At 36.5% G+C, this 15,630-nt stretch overlaps 1 protein-coding gene across 28 annotated transcripts in view; it reads right to left on the reverse strand.

The window, feature by feature from the left end:
- tlx1 (T cell leukemia homeobox 1) overlaps positions 1–15,630 on the reverse strand; it is a 100,003-nt gene that overhangs the window by 80,621 nt on the left and 3,752 nt on the right. For 27 of the 28 annotated variants that reach the window (XR_007186787.1, XR_007186786.1, XM_048205035.1 and 24 more), the window contains exon 2: positions 4,832–5,046. The exons of the other annotated variant lie outside the window; for it this stretch is intronic. The gene's annotated coding sequence lies outside the window, so the exon portion shown is untranslated. The remainder of the gene's footprint in view (positions 1–4,831; positions 5,047–15,630) is intronic. 28 annotated transcript variants of the gene reach the window in all.

The following is a 15,630-nucleotide window of genomic DNA, read 5'->3' on the forward strand; positions in this document are numbered from 1 at the left end:
TTTTCTTTCTGAAACGCTCAAATAGCACCCACAGTTCTCACTGCTTCATTGAAATAAGAAGCCCTTCACATAAGGATATAAACATCTGTGCATCCAAATACAATCAGTGGTAGCGTGTTTTGGTGACAGTTGTTGACACCCGTATTCCCAAGACATTTACACACAAAGCACTTCAGAAACACAGCTGTTCAGCTTTCAGCAGAAAAAAGATACCGTAAACGCACTATTCCTCAGCAAAGCATGTTATTGTGTGTATAATTATGATATTGCAATGATTACATCATGATGCTACATCTTAAATTATGCATTAGCCTCTGTGCTTTTACATTAGACCAATTTCAAAAATGACAAGAACTTTTCTTGTTACAATTTTAAACATCCTACTTTCAACATAAAACAATTGCTTTGTGTTGTTTAAATGACCATAAATGTAGAACAAGACGTGTAAAGAAAAGCCTAAGATCTTCAGAATTATCCTAATGTTTTAAAGGACTAAAAAGTCCCATGATGCTTCCGCCGTTTCCACACTGCAAGAGCTCCCGCTGTGACAACAGCCTGTGATATCTCATTTAAGATCATTTACATGGAGACATCGTTCACTCCCCCTTTAGACAAAGCTTATCCATCGTTATAAATCAGCTCAACGTCAGACAAAAAAGCACAGGTCAGCAGTTTCTTCCCTTTAGTTTCTCTCTTCCCTGCCTTCAGCTTTTAATATATTTTTTTCCTGCAAGGATAAGTATGCCCTCTATTTAACAATCTTTGCCGCTACCTTTGGTATAGACTTTCTCATAAAATGAGAAAATTCATCTAATCAATCCCTTTTAGTATGTTATCTGTTTCTTCTGACAACTTAAGTCCCTATTGATTTGCCATTACTATGTTGGATAATCTCTTGTCAGGGGAACATTATAAAAATTAAGCCATTTTCAGTCTTCATATACCTTACAGACAGGGTCGATTCTCTTTATTTGTTTTTATATATATATATATATATATATATATATATATATATATAAGAAACTGACCTGCTTAGTACAATTTCCCTAAAAAAAATTAAATTATGTACATACCATACTGACTTACTATTGTGTTCCTGTAACTCAACTACTAGATCATGGGGTTAAAAACATGGTTATAAAACACAGTTTAAATGCACTTCAAATTGATTTAGATAAAATCATCCTCCAAATTAATAACTGTAAATTTTGATATAGCGTTTGTATAGTCTAAAAAGGGGGTTCTCAAACTGGGGTTCAGGAGCCATTTATAGCATTTAAGTTAACGTTAACTTAAAATATTTATTTATATTATGTTAAAGTAATTTAATACACTGCTATGGAAATATAATCATTATGAAAGGCATTTATAATTAATGAAAAATGAAATTGATGGGCATGGGGTTGTTATATTAATACAAGGATTATTTTAGTTTTAGATTTATACATCAGCATTACTAATAGTGATAAAACAAATATGCTATATTATATATATATATATATATATATATATATATATATATATATATATATATATATATATATATATATATATATATATATATATATATATATATATATATATACACACACACACACGCACACACACACACACACAGTGCCCTCCACAATTATTGGCACCCTTAGTAAATATGAGCAAAGGCTATGAAAATAAATCTGCATTGTTTATCCTTTTGATCTTTCATTCAAAAAATTCACAAAATTCTTACATGTTGGCCACAATTATTGGCACCCCTTGATATTCTTATGAGTAAAATATCTCTGAAGTATATTCCCATTCATATTTACATTTTTTAGCACACCAGGGTGACTAGGAGCATGAATTTGTCCAGCCACGACTTCCTGTTCCACAGGAGTACAAATATGTGTAAACAGAAAGGCTAAATTCCCTTAATCATTCATCACAATGAGAAAAACCAAAGAATATAGATCTGATGTGCAAAATAAAAATAATGCAAAAAAATAAAAAATACTCCTCACTTATCAAAAACAGACTCCTATATTCAACTGTCAGACACGACTGGAACTTTAAACGAGACTGGCTTCTAAGGTTAGATGAAACTAAAAAAAAGAGCTTTTTGGCAGTAAACCCACCAGATGGGTTTGGTGCACACATGGATGAAAAGTACCCCATGTTCACGGTTAAATATGCTGCTGGATTTTTAATGCTGTGGGCCTATTTGTTTTGCTGGAGGTCCTGGGCATCTTGTTCAGATACATGGTATCATGGATTCTATCAAATACCAACAGATAAAAAATCAAAACCTGACCGCTTCTGCTACAAATCCTATAATGGGCCGTGGTTGGATCTTCCATCAGGACCATCATCCAAAACAAACATCAAAACCAACACAAAAATGTGTCACTGAGCACAAAATGAAGCTTCTGCCATGGCCATCCCAGTCCCCTGACCTGAACCTTAAAGAAAATGAGTGGATTGAACTGAAGAGAAGAAGCACCAACAAGGAGCTGGGAATCTGAAGGATTCTGTACAGAGGAATGATCTCTGATCTCTTGTCAGGTGTCCTCCAAACTCATGAGGCATTATAGGTGAAGACTCAGAGCTGTTATCTTGGCAAAAGGACGTTGCAAAAATTGTGGCCAACGTGTTTTGGAGAAAAAACATTTATTTCATAATATGGTTTTCCCCCCACTTTCAATTCTTTTCCTTCAATGAAAGGTTATATTTTTGTGAACTTTTTGAATGAAAGATCAAAAGGATAAACAATGCAGATTTATTTTCACAGCCGCCTTTGCTCATATTTACTAAGGGTGCCAATAATTGTGGAGGGCACCGAAGGCGGCATCATCTTTGCCAAAATGGCTTGATACTTCAAAGAATTCATGATGTCCTTCATACAGTCAAGATTTCTACTTCCTGCAACAGCAAAGAACGCCCATAACAAGACTGGACCACCTCCATGTTTGACCTTGAAGATAGTGTTATTCTGCTCATAAGCTTTGCAGCTTTGCCGAATGCCAATCTTGACCAAATGCCACTCTTGACCAAGAACAACATAAAAGGCTGACTTGAATATCATTTGGATATACCTGTGGAGTTGTGGAAGAATGTTTTATGGTGGGATGTGAACAAACTGGAACTCTTTAGACCCATTGATCAGCAGTATGTCTCATGCAAAAAAGGCAAAGCTTATGAGCAGAATAACACCATCTTCAAGGTCAAACATGGAGGTGGTCCAGTCTTGTTATGGGGGTTCTTTGCTGTAGCAGGAAGTAGAAATCTTGACTGTATGAAGGACATCATAAATTCTTTGAAGTATCAAGCCATTTTGGCAAAGATGGTGATGCCTTCGGTGCAGAGACTGAAGCTTGATCAATGGACTTTCCTGGAGGACAGCCGTCCCAAAGTATACATCCAAATCTACTAAAGCTTGGTTCAGGGTTCAGTTGTGAATGTTCTTGAATGGCCTGTACAGTCTTCAGATTTAAATCTCATTGAAAATATTTGGTGGAATTTGTAGAAAGCAGTGGTAACATGGAAACCAAAGACTATCAGTGCTTCTCTGATGAGTCTAGTCTAGCTTTGCCCAACATCTGGTCCTCTAATGGTTAGACAGAGACCTGGGATGCGTTTTAAGTCCAATTTGTTATGCAGTTCCCTCGCTAACGTTCCTTTACCTCGTTCACTCGGATGTACGTATGTTTTTTTCCTTATGAATTTGTTTTACACACCATTCCATAGGCCCATATGTTTGCTTGGGCTGTTGGAGAAAATAAAAACTAAAAATTACACATACAAAAATGATAACAATACAATAAACTATAACAGTCAGCTTAAGTTAGCAACAAGTATTATGTCAAAGTTAAATGTCAGAATAACTCCAATTTCACACTACAGTTGTGTGGGGGTAAATTAAGCGCAACCTGTTATGACATCACAATCATGTTGCATTGTGGTCTATGGATCTGGCTGAAGTGTACATACCGAGTAGACTCGCTCCCTCAGTCAAAATCGAGGGTTCAAGGGTCTGTACAATTAAACTTCCTTCTCCTACTTAACTAAGCTGAACGCACTTCAAAATGGCAGCGGGGAAGTTCATGAGTGTATGTCTAAAAGTGGAGTTAAAAGCAGCCTCGGAGAGGCCTACAACCTACAGTATCTGGCAACCATTTTGAAATTTGGTGGAAAATTGGTGATTATCTGGGAGTTCTTCAGTAAGGCTGGAATCCGGCAGATCCGTCTTTGTGAAGGACGCACAACTCAAGCACATACAAGGTTATCCTGACTGAAAAATCGCTCCCTTCTGTTCTGACAATGTTCCCAAACTCGAAGGTTTGGATTTTCCCATAAGACAATGCTCCAGACCAATAAAGGATGGAGGACCACCAGATCAAGACCCTGCCATGGCCAGTCCAATCTCCAGAACTGAACCCACAGAAAACCTTTGGAATGTGATGAAGATAGAAGGTCACAAGCCATCAAACAAAGCCGAGCTGCTTGAATTTTTGCACCCAGGAGTGGCATAATGTCAACAGTTAATGTAAAAGACTGGTAGAGAACATGCCAAGACACATGAAAGCTGTGATTGTAAATCAGGGTTATTCCACCAAATACTGATTTCTTAACTCTTCTGAGTCCCGTTATAGTTTATCATTTTTGTATAAATAGTAACTCCAGATAAACTTCTCATTTTTTCCAGAGCAGTATTTTAACAATTTTCATATGTGGTAATATATTTATACATGCATCTCTTCACTGATATACTGTAAAACTTGTAGAATGTAGCATCCTATCCTGTGGTCAAGCCACACCATGTAATCTACTTCCTAACATACACACACATACACACCTGCATTAATATGGAGCATGTGTAGCGGCCTGACCCCTAACAACAGTTCCTCTCCTGTGTGTGGGTGCCTGGGGCTTCTTCTTCGGCCCCCGAGGAGCCCCTTCATTAATCGGCCTCGTTCTGGGGGAGGTACTTAATGCACACACACGACAATCGGCGGGGCTGTAATTGCGTTGTCAGGGGCCAAAAACAAGCCTGCTCCTCCAAACAGACATCTGGCAAGGAGGCAGAGAAAGCCATGTTGTTAGGAGAGGGAGAGCGAGGCAAGACAAATAAAATTACTGCTTGGGTTGTGAGATCGGTGGGAGCCCAGCCTGCCTAATCTCACCAATGGGAAAGCACGCCTGTTGTAACCCAATTACAGGAGCATAAGCAATTTGTTAGACACTTCACATAATGTAACAATTTCCCAATAAACTCTGACTTGTAATAACATTGCTGAGTGAGTGCATAAATTCAAAAGGAACGAAGGAGGGTTGGATGCCACAGCTGCGGGCAGAGAGTTAGCAGCATCAGCAAGATCTCTCACATTTACATTTCGACCTGCTTCAGTTTTTGTGCTGTTTAGATAGGATGAGGATTGGAGTAAACAGAATTATGGTTTTCAGCCCCATATACACCATGAAAGTCAGGGTCTCTGGGGGGTTGTGTATTAAAGGGATAGTTCACCCAAAAATGAAAATTTGATGTTTATCTGCTTACCCCCAGCGCATCCAAGATGTAGGTGACTTTGTTTCTTCAGTAGAACACAAATTATGATTTTTAACTCCAACCGTTGCCGTCTGTCAGTCAAATAATGCTAGTGGATGGGAACTTCTATTATAAGATAGAAGTAAGTTATAAGTTACTTATAAGATTATAAGTTCCCTCTCATTGAAGTATATGCGCGAGACATCACTGTCAGAGCGCGATCAAACCTCACTAAGCGAATGCTGAACGCAGTTGGACATAGTGGTGTATTAGAGTTAAAAAAATGATATAAATACTGTTCGGTTTATCGCACAAACCGATCGTTTCGTGTCTTAGGACATCAATGTGTCGTCACGATCCGCAGGGTTTAATTTGGATTTGTCTATGCAAGTTTTATTGACTCTTATAGTAGAAGTTCCCATCCACTAGCATTATTTGACTGACAGACGGCAACGGTTGGAGTTAAAAATCATCATTTGTGTTCTACTGAAGAAACAAAGTCACCTACATCTTGGATGCCCTGGGGGTAAGCAGATAAACATCAAATTTTCATTTTTGGGTGAACTATCCCTTTAACACCTGATAGACCAATCAAGTGCCATTCCAAATTGTACTGTAGGAAGAGTAATATAAGCAGTCTGGAGAAAACCGTAAATGGATTAGGGAAAGGTGTAAATACAGTAAAATGTACCCATCAGACATTACACACCACCTTAAGATGACATGAAGAAAATAAATTAAATATGATGAAAAGAAAATGAGGGACATTGTTTTTGTTTCTGCTTACGGGAAAAAATGAAACTGGCGCCACGTTCGTTCCGTAAGTTGAATAGGAAAGGCGTAGCACATACAGCGTAAGCTTTTTGAAGAATATGGAAAGCGAAAGCATGTGCACGGCGATCATTTGTGTTTATAAAGCATATACAGTTGTATTTTTTTTTTTAAATGACTGATCGTTTCGCTAGATAAGACCCTTATTCCTCGTCTGGTATCGTTTAAAGCCCTTTGAAGCTGCACTGAAACTGTAATTTTGACCTTCAACCGTTTGGAGGCCGTTGAAGTCCACTATAAGAAGAATAATCCTGGAATGTTTTCATCAAAAACCTTAATTTCTTTTTGACTGACAAAAGAAAGACAGGAACATCTTGGATGACATGGGGGTGAGTAAAATATCAGGACAGTTTTATTTGAAAGTGAACTAATCCTTTAACTGACCTCATAAGCAGTTACTTGACAGTTGTGCATGGTTAAAGTGCACAAAACATGTTAAAATGCCATTTATGATGATGGGTTAACTTGTGATATACAATAGTTAGGGTTGTACTGTAAAGTAATCAAAACAAATTTAGTGTCATATTGTTAAACATTGCGACAGTCAGCTATCACTGAATATACGGAATATATCAAATAATGATACTAATAATGATAATATTGTATTTTTGTATATAAATACACAGACATTATAGTATTTTATAGAACATTTTCACTACTGTTCAAAAGTTTTGGGGTTGGTAAGATTATAGCCTAATGTTTTTAAAAGAAGTTTCTTATTTCTTAGGCTGCATTTATGTGATAAAAAATACAGTAAAAACAGTAATATTGTAAAATAAACAGCATTTATTTGACAGATGCTTTTTGTATTTTATGCATTCTTGCAAAATAAAAGTTCATTTCTTAAAAAAAGAATAAATTAAAAAAAACTTACTGACCCCAAACTTTTGAACAGCATGTATTTAATATTTAGGTGTATGAAATAATATCATACGTAAAATTTCCAATATTCATAACTCATAGTCATAGAGAACTCACATAATGATAAAAAAATATATATACGTTGGATTCACACACATTTTGGATAAAGTAAAGCTGCTCTTATAGAAATATTCCCTGCTCAGTCTGTAGGGAGCAGTGCAGGATCCATATGAATCAGAAGAGGACTATAAATGTTCACAATTTTATAATATTTGCAAAACATTTACTTCCATAACGTGACATTTCCGAGTGAAACAGGATTTCAATAATAAAATCTTGTGAGTGATATTTGATGTTATCCATTGATAATTGATTCTAGTGTGGCCATTATATACTAGAACAGTGTTTCTCAACATTTTTGATTCCACTGAGAGTCTGCTAAATCAATGCCGAAATATCTCTTTGGGTTAACTATTCAATTGCCCGAGTGGCCTAAGAGACTTTAGTGTAAAAGGGAATGTTGTTTCATTGGAAGCGTGAGCCAAGAATATGAAAACAAACAATTGTTTTCTTCAGAATAAAACACAGAGACGAATTATTCACAATAAGTTCAGCCACACTAATTGACAGTCAATGGGTTCATTTTGATGTTTATATGGCATCTGTGACAAAGTCACATCTGAGCACTTGATATACATTTTCCCATAAAATATCACAATACCATTAGCTAAAAGCCCATGGTTCTGTGGGTGACATATGTACTGGCTGCAGATCAACACAGTTTGGCACAAAGTAAGAGAGAAAGCAGGGTAGAGAGAGAGGCCATTCCCCTGTGAGTGAAAGCAAGCAGTCAAGGTCGGAGGAGATCAGGATGGGGTTAATGAAATGATGACAGCAGGGGTGAGGGGGAAAACTCCAGTGGTAATTTACAAGCCTCTCCCCTGTAGGGCTGAAGGTTACACTGGGCCCTGTCGGGGAAAAAGCAGGAGAATGGGACAATGCGATGGATCTCTACACCATACTTCATGCCCCACGGGCTGACACACATACATGCATGCCCATAAATGTATCAATCAAACAACTCAAATTAATGTAAGATACTCAGGAATGAAACTTATAATGCAACTATGACTTTTTAAAATAAATTAGGGTGTTCATAAATTAGAGCCTTTAACCTTGTAAAGCCTGACATATGAAATAATCATCAGAAAGATCATGTTTGAGTATTGTTAAAAAAAAAAAAAAAAGTTTGCAAATGTGTTTTTGTTGAGTATCATATTTGATACATCAGTCTTTAATGGCTCATATACTATGACATATGAGAATATGGAGCTTATACTCGAGAAGGGGAAAAAAATATACATTTTAATCCTACCAAAAATATGCATTTTGGTGTATATAAAATATGGTGCATATTTATATGGCCAAAGTTAGATAAAAATTGTGATAGCTTGTAATGTAAATCAGTAAGACCTTTATAACAGTATAGCAGACAACTGCATATGCATATATAAATATTACTTTAAATATTATCTCCTAATGATATTTAAATGATAGTTGTATGATCAAAACTCTGTAGTTTTCATTGTGGGGAAGGGCAAAATATAATGCGATGCAATACAATGATGATTAAGAGATGTACAAAAAAACGTTCCTCAAAAACATCATGTACCATATTTGATACATTTTAACATGATTTTTCTAAAACATGGTGAATGGATAATCAAGGGAACCTAAATTTGCTCCCATCCAGTAAGTGTTCATATTAATATTTCACTATCAATATAAAAGTTAATTGTAGGTTTACTTCATAAAAATCAGTAAAGATTTCACAACAAAAAGACATGCGCATGACCTGAAGTGGGGCAATTTTAGAATTATGCTAAATGGACTTTTACTTGCTTAAAAAGTGCAGCAATCAGACGACAGAAGACATGTAATATAACAGGTTTATCAGCAAAGTCTTGACCATGTTGATAATTTAGAGGCCTTAGAAATTACATATCAAATACGACACACACACTAGGCTTTGTAGGTTTAAAAAGCTCTCTACATTCCAGGAAATTACCATTTTTGTTCAAATTTCACATAAAACTACACCATATTTGGCCTGATTTGAAAAAAGATACGAAAGCTCTCCACTTGCATTGCTAATCGTATTAAGTTGCGACACAAGTAAAAGCCTGGATGTAAGTGATTGTTGTAATTAGAGTGCTTTAAATTACAGCCCTAATTCCAGACGATGTCCCCCACCATTCATATGCTGCTGACCATGCTAGAAATTCCTCCCTGATGGGACTCCTGGCTCTGTCATAAAACTATCTGAGGTGTAATCTTCAACTGATTTACCTGCCGTTTCCTCACCACCGCCCAATAAAAAGGGCGAGACCGCCGAGGTTTCGTGGGGCTAGTTTGTGATTAGGGATGCATTATCATATCCTGCTTTGATCGTTTCCATGCCTTATAACCTCTTGCATATATAATGCAAGGGACTCGGGAGACAGACAGAGTGCAGTGTAAGCAGGGAGGATTTGGGAGCAGCGCTGGGCTGCGGTCTTAATCTGGCACTGGAGACAAAGCATTTATGATGTACATCATTGGCTGAAGTGGAGGAAGGACTAATTATAGCCATCCCGCATGACACATCCTGAGGTATTGACCATTTGTTCTTTTTGGTTAGACGGGGTACTAAGCACCCGAAGAGCAGCTCTCAACTGTCCAAGGAAAGCTGATGAGTGCGTTAAAAACAACAAGAACTCTTATGAGAGACGAGCGGATGAAGTTGCTGACTACAGCAAAGTCGACAAATTAAACCCCCATTTTTTTTTTACTCATTTGTTTCCAGGGTAATAGTTTTCAACCTGGCTAGAGCGTAATGTTGTTTTTCACTCTGCCAGTTTGGATCGGCAATCGCTACTGTTCTTGTTCACGGAAAGTTCAAGGCATTATTCACGAAGTAAAACTGTGACACTGACATTAAAGTATAAATGGATGTGTACTCTCTTCCACCACTCTCTGAGGTGGAGATAATGAGATGCTATATCACCATGATGGAGGGAGGGGAAATCTGATTAAGATGTGTTTGCATCCAACGTCTCAACTAACTGCGAAACTCATAAAACGCATTTGCTGTCTCCCCCATAACTAATGGCTGGTTTTCACGGCTTTGACAGCGAGCCGTGTGTGTTATTTTGTCCGGGTATTATAATAATAATGAGAGCAAATTAGAACAATCAATTTCCATGGGTGGTTCTTGATTGGGGATGATGGGCAATATGGCACTGGGTAATCCATCTTCCTGGCCCTGTCTCATTAATGGCTGCGTCGCCGCGACAACAGCCAATGGCTGTGCGGCGCTATGGAACACATGGGGGCACCATTCTGTGAGCCTATGTTCAATTAGCGGTGGCAGCGATAAACAGAGTGATGTATGCCGGCTCGCAGATGCGGTAGCTCGAGTTTAGAGCCTTTTAAAGCCTCTGTATGTATCCTTGGTGCCTCGACACACTCACGTGAGCTTGTGCGATGCCCTGGCTGAATGTGTGCTAAACAGCAGTCAGCCAACAGTACTTCTTACACAGGGAGCATTCGAAAATACAGCTTCTTGCATTATACCAAGAGTAGGAGAATCCCATTTGCCATCCAATTTCACAGTGCTTTCTTGTAACTGGGAGCTTTTTATGTAAATGAGATGGCCACAAGAGGGCTTCAGTGGTTGACTAACAGGTCTATACAAACAAGGATGTTACTTTTTCATTTTTTCCATCAAAGCACTGTTGACCACATATAAACAGTGCTGGGTAGATTACTTAAAAAAATTACATGACAAAAAATGTTAGTAACGCAATCCATTAGATTACCCATGATTACTTCTTGATTACTTTTGACCAAACTCATTTATCACATTGATTTGAATGGGATAATCTTGTACCATATTGATATAAATTCTATTTTCTATTTCTATCAACATGAAGCGCATTAAATATTACATCAGGGTTTCCCAGAAAATTTCATTTTAATAATAAAAAAAAACAAGCAAAATAAAACACTTTCTAAAAAATATTTTAAAAATATATATATATATATATATATATATATATATATATATATATATATATATTTTTTTTTTTTTTTATTATTATTAATTTATTATTATCATTATTATTATTATTGACAATTTTATTATTGGCCTTACTTATGGACTTAAATCACATGATGTTCAGCTGACGAAAAAGTTTTCTGCATTGCATGTAAATATGAAATTACATGAATTTACATTTTAATGTGTTTGAAAGACAAAAGCCTTACAAAAGTAATACATGGTTAAATGACTCAGTGAGTGATAATTTAAACTAATTAATGTGTTTGTCTGTAGTTGATTAGATAAACAATGGAAAGGAAAATTTTAAAGAAAAAAGACATAGTAGGGAGAATCAATGAATTATGAGTAATTTACTGCCATTGTGAGAATAACAATTAATCATGTAATCAATAAAGTAACTGTAGTCTGATTATTATGGGTTTTTTAAAATGTAATATAATCTAATTACAAGTACTTAATTTTTGGAATCTGATTATTAGTTACTACCCAGCACTAAATAAACATATACACACAGTATACACATTTCGTTTTCTAATAAATGCTGTATTCAAAGGATCCTGAACAAAATGTATAATGGTTCAACAAAAATATTAAACAACATAACTGTTTTCAACATAAAGGTAATAATAAGAAATGTTACTTAAGCACCAAATCAGCATATTAGAATGATTTCTGAAGGATCATGACACTGAAGACTGGAGTAATGACAGCTGAAAATTTTAAAATATATCAAAGAAGAAAAAGGTTATTTGACAATATTACTATTTTAATCTCTCTATAATATACAGCTCAAGTTCTTCCTAATCAATAAATACAGCTGAGTGAATGAGGTGTGATTTTTAACAACAAAAGGCTATAAAGAAAGACTCTAAAAGACAGAGGACATCGCCATTGATCTGGAGAAATCTAACCTGCTGTCAGCTTGTGAGTAGCTGTCCCTGATTACATTCATCAGAGAATCAGCTATAGAGGGAAAGGATATTAGCTTTCAGGGGCAGCCATCAATCTAAGTCATTCTTAACCTGATCAAGTACACAACACTCTCCAACATTACAAGAACACACCAACAGCAATCAACTACACCGGCTCACTCTATACTCCAGGGTCACATGTGCTAGTATGAGGATTGAAGAGAAGGAATGATGAGCAAGTTTCTATACATTTACTCCACCAGTGCCACAATAAATAAAACCAGGTTGGAGTCAACATGGAAATAGAGAACAAAAGATTTATTTTTGATTTGAGAAGTATTGACTAGGTATTGACTTGACTAGTATAAAACTCACGATTACTAACTAAATGATAAACATGACAAAAATAAACAAAAATCAGGAACAGATGCTTGGAGATTCAGCCTGATTGCAAAGTTCATATCTTCATAAAGAGAAGAGCCTTTTCATATTATATTTCATATTCATATCTTCATATTTGGGTTTCCCCGAAAACACATGGCCTTCTATGTATGGAGTGTTACTTTAAAACATAAATGATTTTCACAAAGCATCATGAGGTTGTTGATATGAGTCTTATGACAGATCAGTCAGACCCTGTAGGCCCTGAGGCAGACACAGGCCAGAGACGAAAATCTCTAGAACGTTCTTTGAGTTTCATGCATCAAAACGTGTCATCATCATCACCACACTTCAAATAATAATGATCATATCAGTGTTAACATGTGACTCAAACTGTACATTCATTCATATCAATTAAAGCTCATTATAAACACATAACCTGCTTTCAAATAAAAGAAACGAAAATCAGTATGTGAGCAAAGTAGCATGTCCGAATTCATCATAGTATTCTATTCATAAAAGAGGAAGCGAAAAGTACCCTGATGACATACTACTTCTGGTGAGATTTTGAAGTGCTCAGCCACTGGACACTTTACCAACCCATGAGGCCATGGGAGAGGATTTGTAAATGGCAGTGAAGCGACGCAACTGACATGACAGTTACAACATGGTGGATCTGAATTTCACTTATACTACACACATTCACACTATATAAAATGTACTTTTTAACGGTTTTGAAGCTAATTTTAAACCAAATGTAGTACCTACTACAGTATGCGATTATGTATGCAGCCTCTTGCTTTATAGATCAAAAAAAAGAATCAGTGTTGCCAACTGCTTTCAATTGAAAGAAGCTAAAACTGGTAGCTAAATGTCACTAGATGACATCATAATGGCAAATTCATTGATCTATATAAATATGAATATATATCAGTGGGCAAAATAAGAATCTAGATAAGGTTTGTCCCTAAACTTTGAAAAAAGTCTCAAAAGGGGCAGGGAAGTCACTAAATCTAGTTACAAAATCGCTAAATTGGCAACACTGCAACACATCTTGCTACCACACATCTTGTAATGTATGAGATTTCCACGGTATGATAACCGTCTGAGTAAATATCATGGTTTCACGGTATCACGGTAGACGGTATTTAACAATCAGTTTTTATTTATATCATCAGTTAAAATGACCAATAAATTAATTAAAATGTTTGTTTTCTCTATTCAGATTTCAATAATAAAAAACAATCAAATACGTTTAATAAATTATTATGGATTAGAAATTGAACAACTTTTATTAATAATTAAAATTCAGAAATTCTGCTTTGACTTAATTCTTCTGGCTTTTATTTTTTTAATACAAATATTATCAAAAATGATGGAAATGAAATTAACTTTTTTCATAATTATTTTGAGAAGTACATTCTATTTAACAATGATAATAAATTTGTCAATTTCTTCGAGTTAAAAACCGGTCTTTTATTTTGACGGGATGTAGTGAAGAGCTTTTTTCTCAAATAAAATGATGAAATGCTCATTAAGCGCTATCTCAGAGCAACCGTGGATATGTTTGTGTTCATGTCCTCTGATAACGAGACGGCAAACACTTAAAAAAACAATAAGAGCGCCGCGCATACTTAAGTAGCCTATGTAGTACACGAAACAGCGCAGCTCATTCACACAGGCAGACACGTTAAACAGACAGATATATTTATACAGCAGTCTGTTTGCGTTTAATATTCAAAGACCCCGCCTAGACCATGTCGCGATTCGATTTATTGTACAGCTCTGCTTTCGTTTTATTCATCAGTCCAACAAATCGCGCGTTTTTACCTGACATCGCTGCGTTAGGGGCCGTTCACACAGAACGCGTTTTTCTATTCCAATGCGCTACTTTCCCATTGTTTTTCTATGTAAACACGCGCTTAACAGACGTGCATGAAAATGAAGCTCGCGTATTCAAAAATGAACAACTTTCATGTTAGCCTATGGGAAAAAATAATGGAGTAACTTCGCGTACTCGCGTAATTAAAGATGTCATCAGATCATGTGTGCTTTCAGCAGTTATCATTTTAAACATCAAAATCATGATGCCCCCCAATAGTAGGCTACTGAATATAAGATGTGGGATAATATAAGAATGGGACATTTTATCCAAGTCATCTCAATGGTAAAAAGTGTCCCAATCACCCTGAACTGGAGCTCTAAAATAATGTTATTGACTTCAACTGATGAATGCAGCCAAAGAAAAGATGAAGAATGGAAAAGCACTTTGCTGGCAAAGAAATTGGAAAATAACACAGGTAAGACAATTCCTATACCCATAAATACCTGTCAAACATGGTTTTATTAAAGAAAAGTTATTTAAAAAAAATTACTTTAATTTTTACACATAAGAAAGGTATAGCATGTGGCAAAAAGTGTAATATAGCCACACTGTGAGATACAAGCAAGTGACGATCGAGTGACGTCATTATTTAGGTTACGCGCATGTATCCATGGCAACGCTCGGCTGCGTCGACAGTTAACGGTCCTGCCGGTGATTTTCTCAGATGAGGCCTTGAGTTTTCTCTTTCGTCGGTCAAAAAGGTATTTTAAATTTTAGTTTAGCAGACATTAGCTACCATAACCACTGTTTATCTTGTAAAGTTTAAATTATATGACAAGATTACATTTACAAACGTTTGCTGAAGTTGTTGTCCGTCGCGGCTGACCGTTAGAAATGTACGCTAATCTTCTCGGAGGCGGGGAAGTAAAATAAAAAACAAGCGATCCCCTAAACGTGAATGGCCGCTGAACGTCCTGTGAACGTCCCCGTGAACGTCCGGAGGACGTCTTTGCGGACGTCCCCGGGACAGCCACAGGACCCTACACATGGACGTTCGGGGGACGTTCGCAGAGGCCATTCAGGGGACGTTCTGGGGACCTTTTTTTGTTAGCTGGGTAGTGAAGAGCTTTTTTCTCAAATAAAATGATGAAATGCTCATTAAGCGCTATCTCAGAGCAACCGTGGATATGTTTGTGTT

The sequence above is a fragment of the Megalobrama amblycephala genome, linkage group LG10 (genome assembly GCF_018812025.1).
Source record: "Megalobrama amblycephala isolate DHTTF-2021 linkage group LG10, ASM1881202v1, whole genome shotgun sequence".
Taxonomy (NCBI): domain Eukaryota; kingdom Metazoa; phylum Chordata; class Actinopteri; order Cypriniformes; family Xenocyprididae; genus Megalobrama; species Megalobrama amblycephala.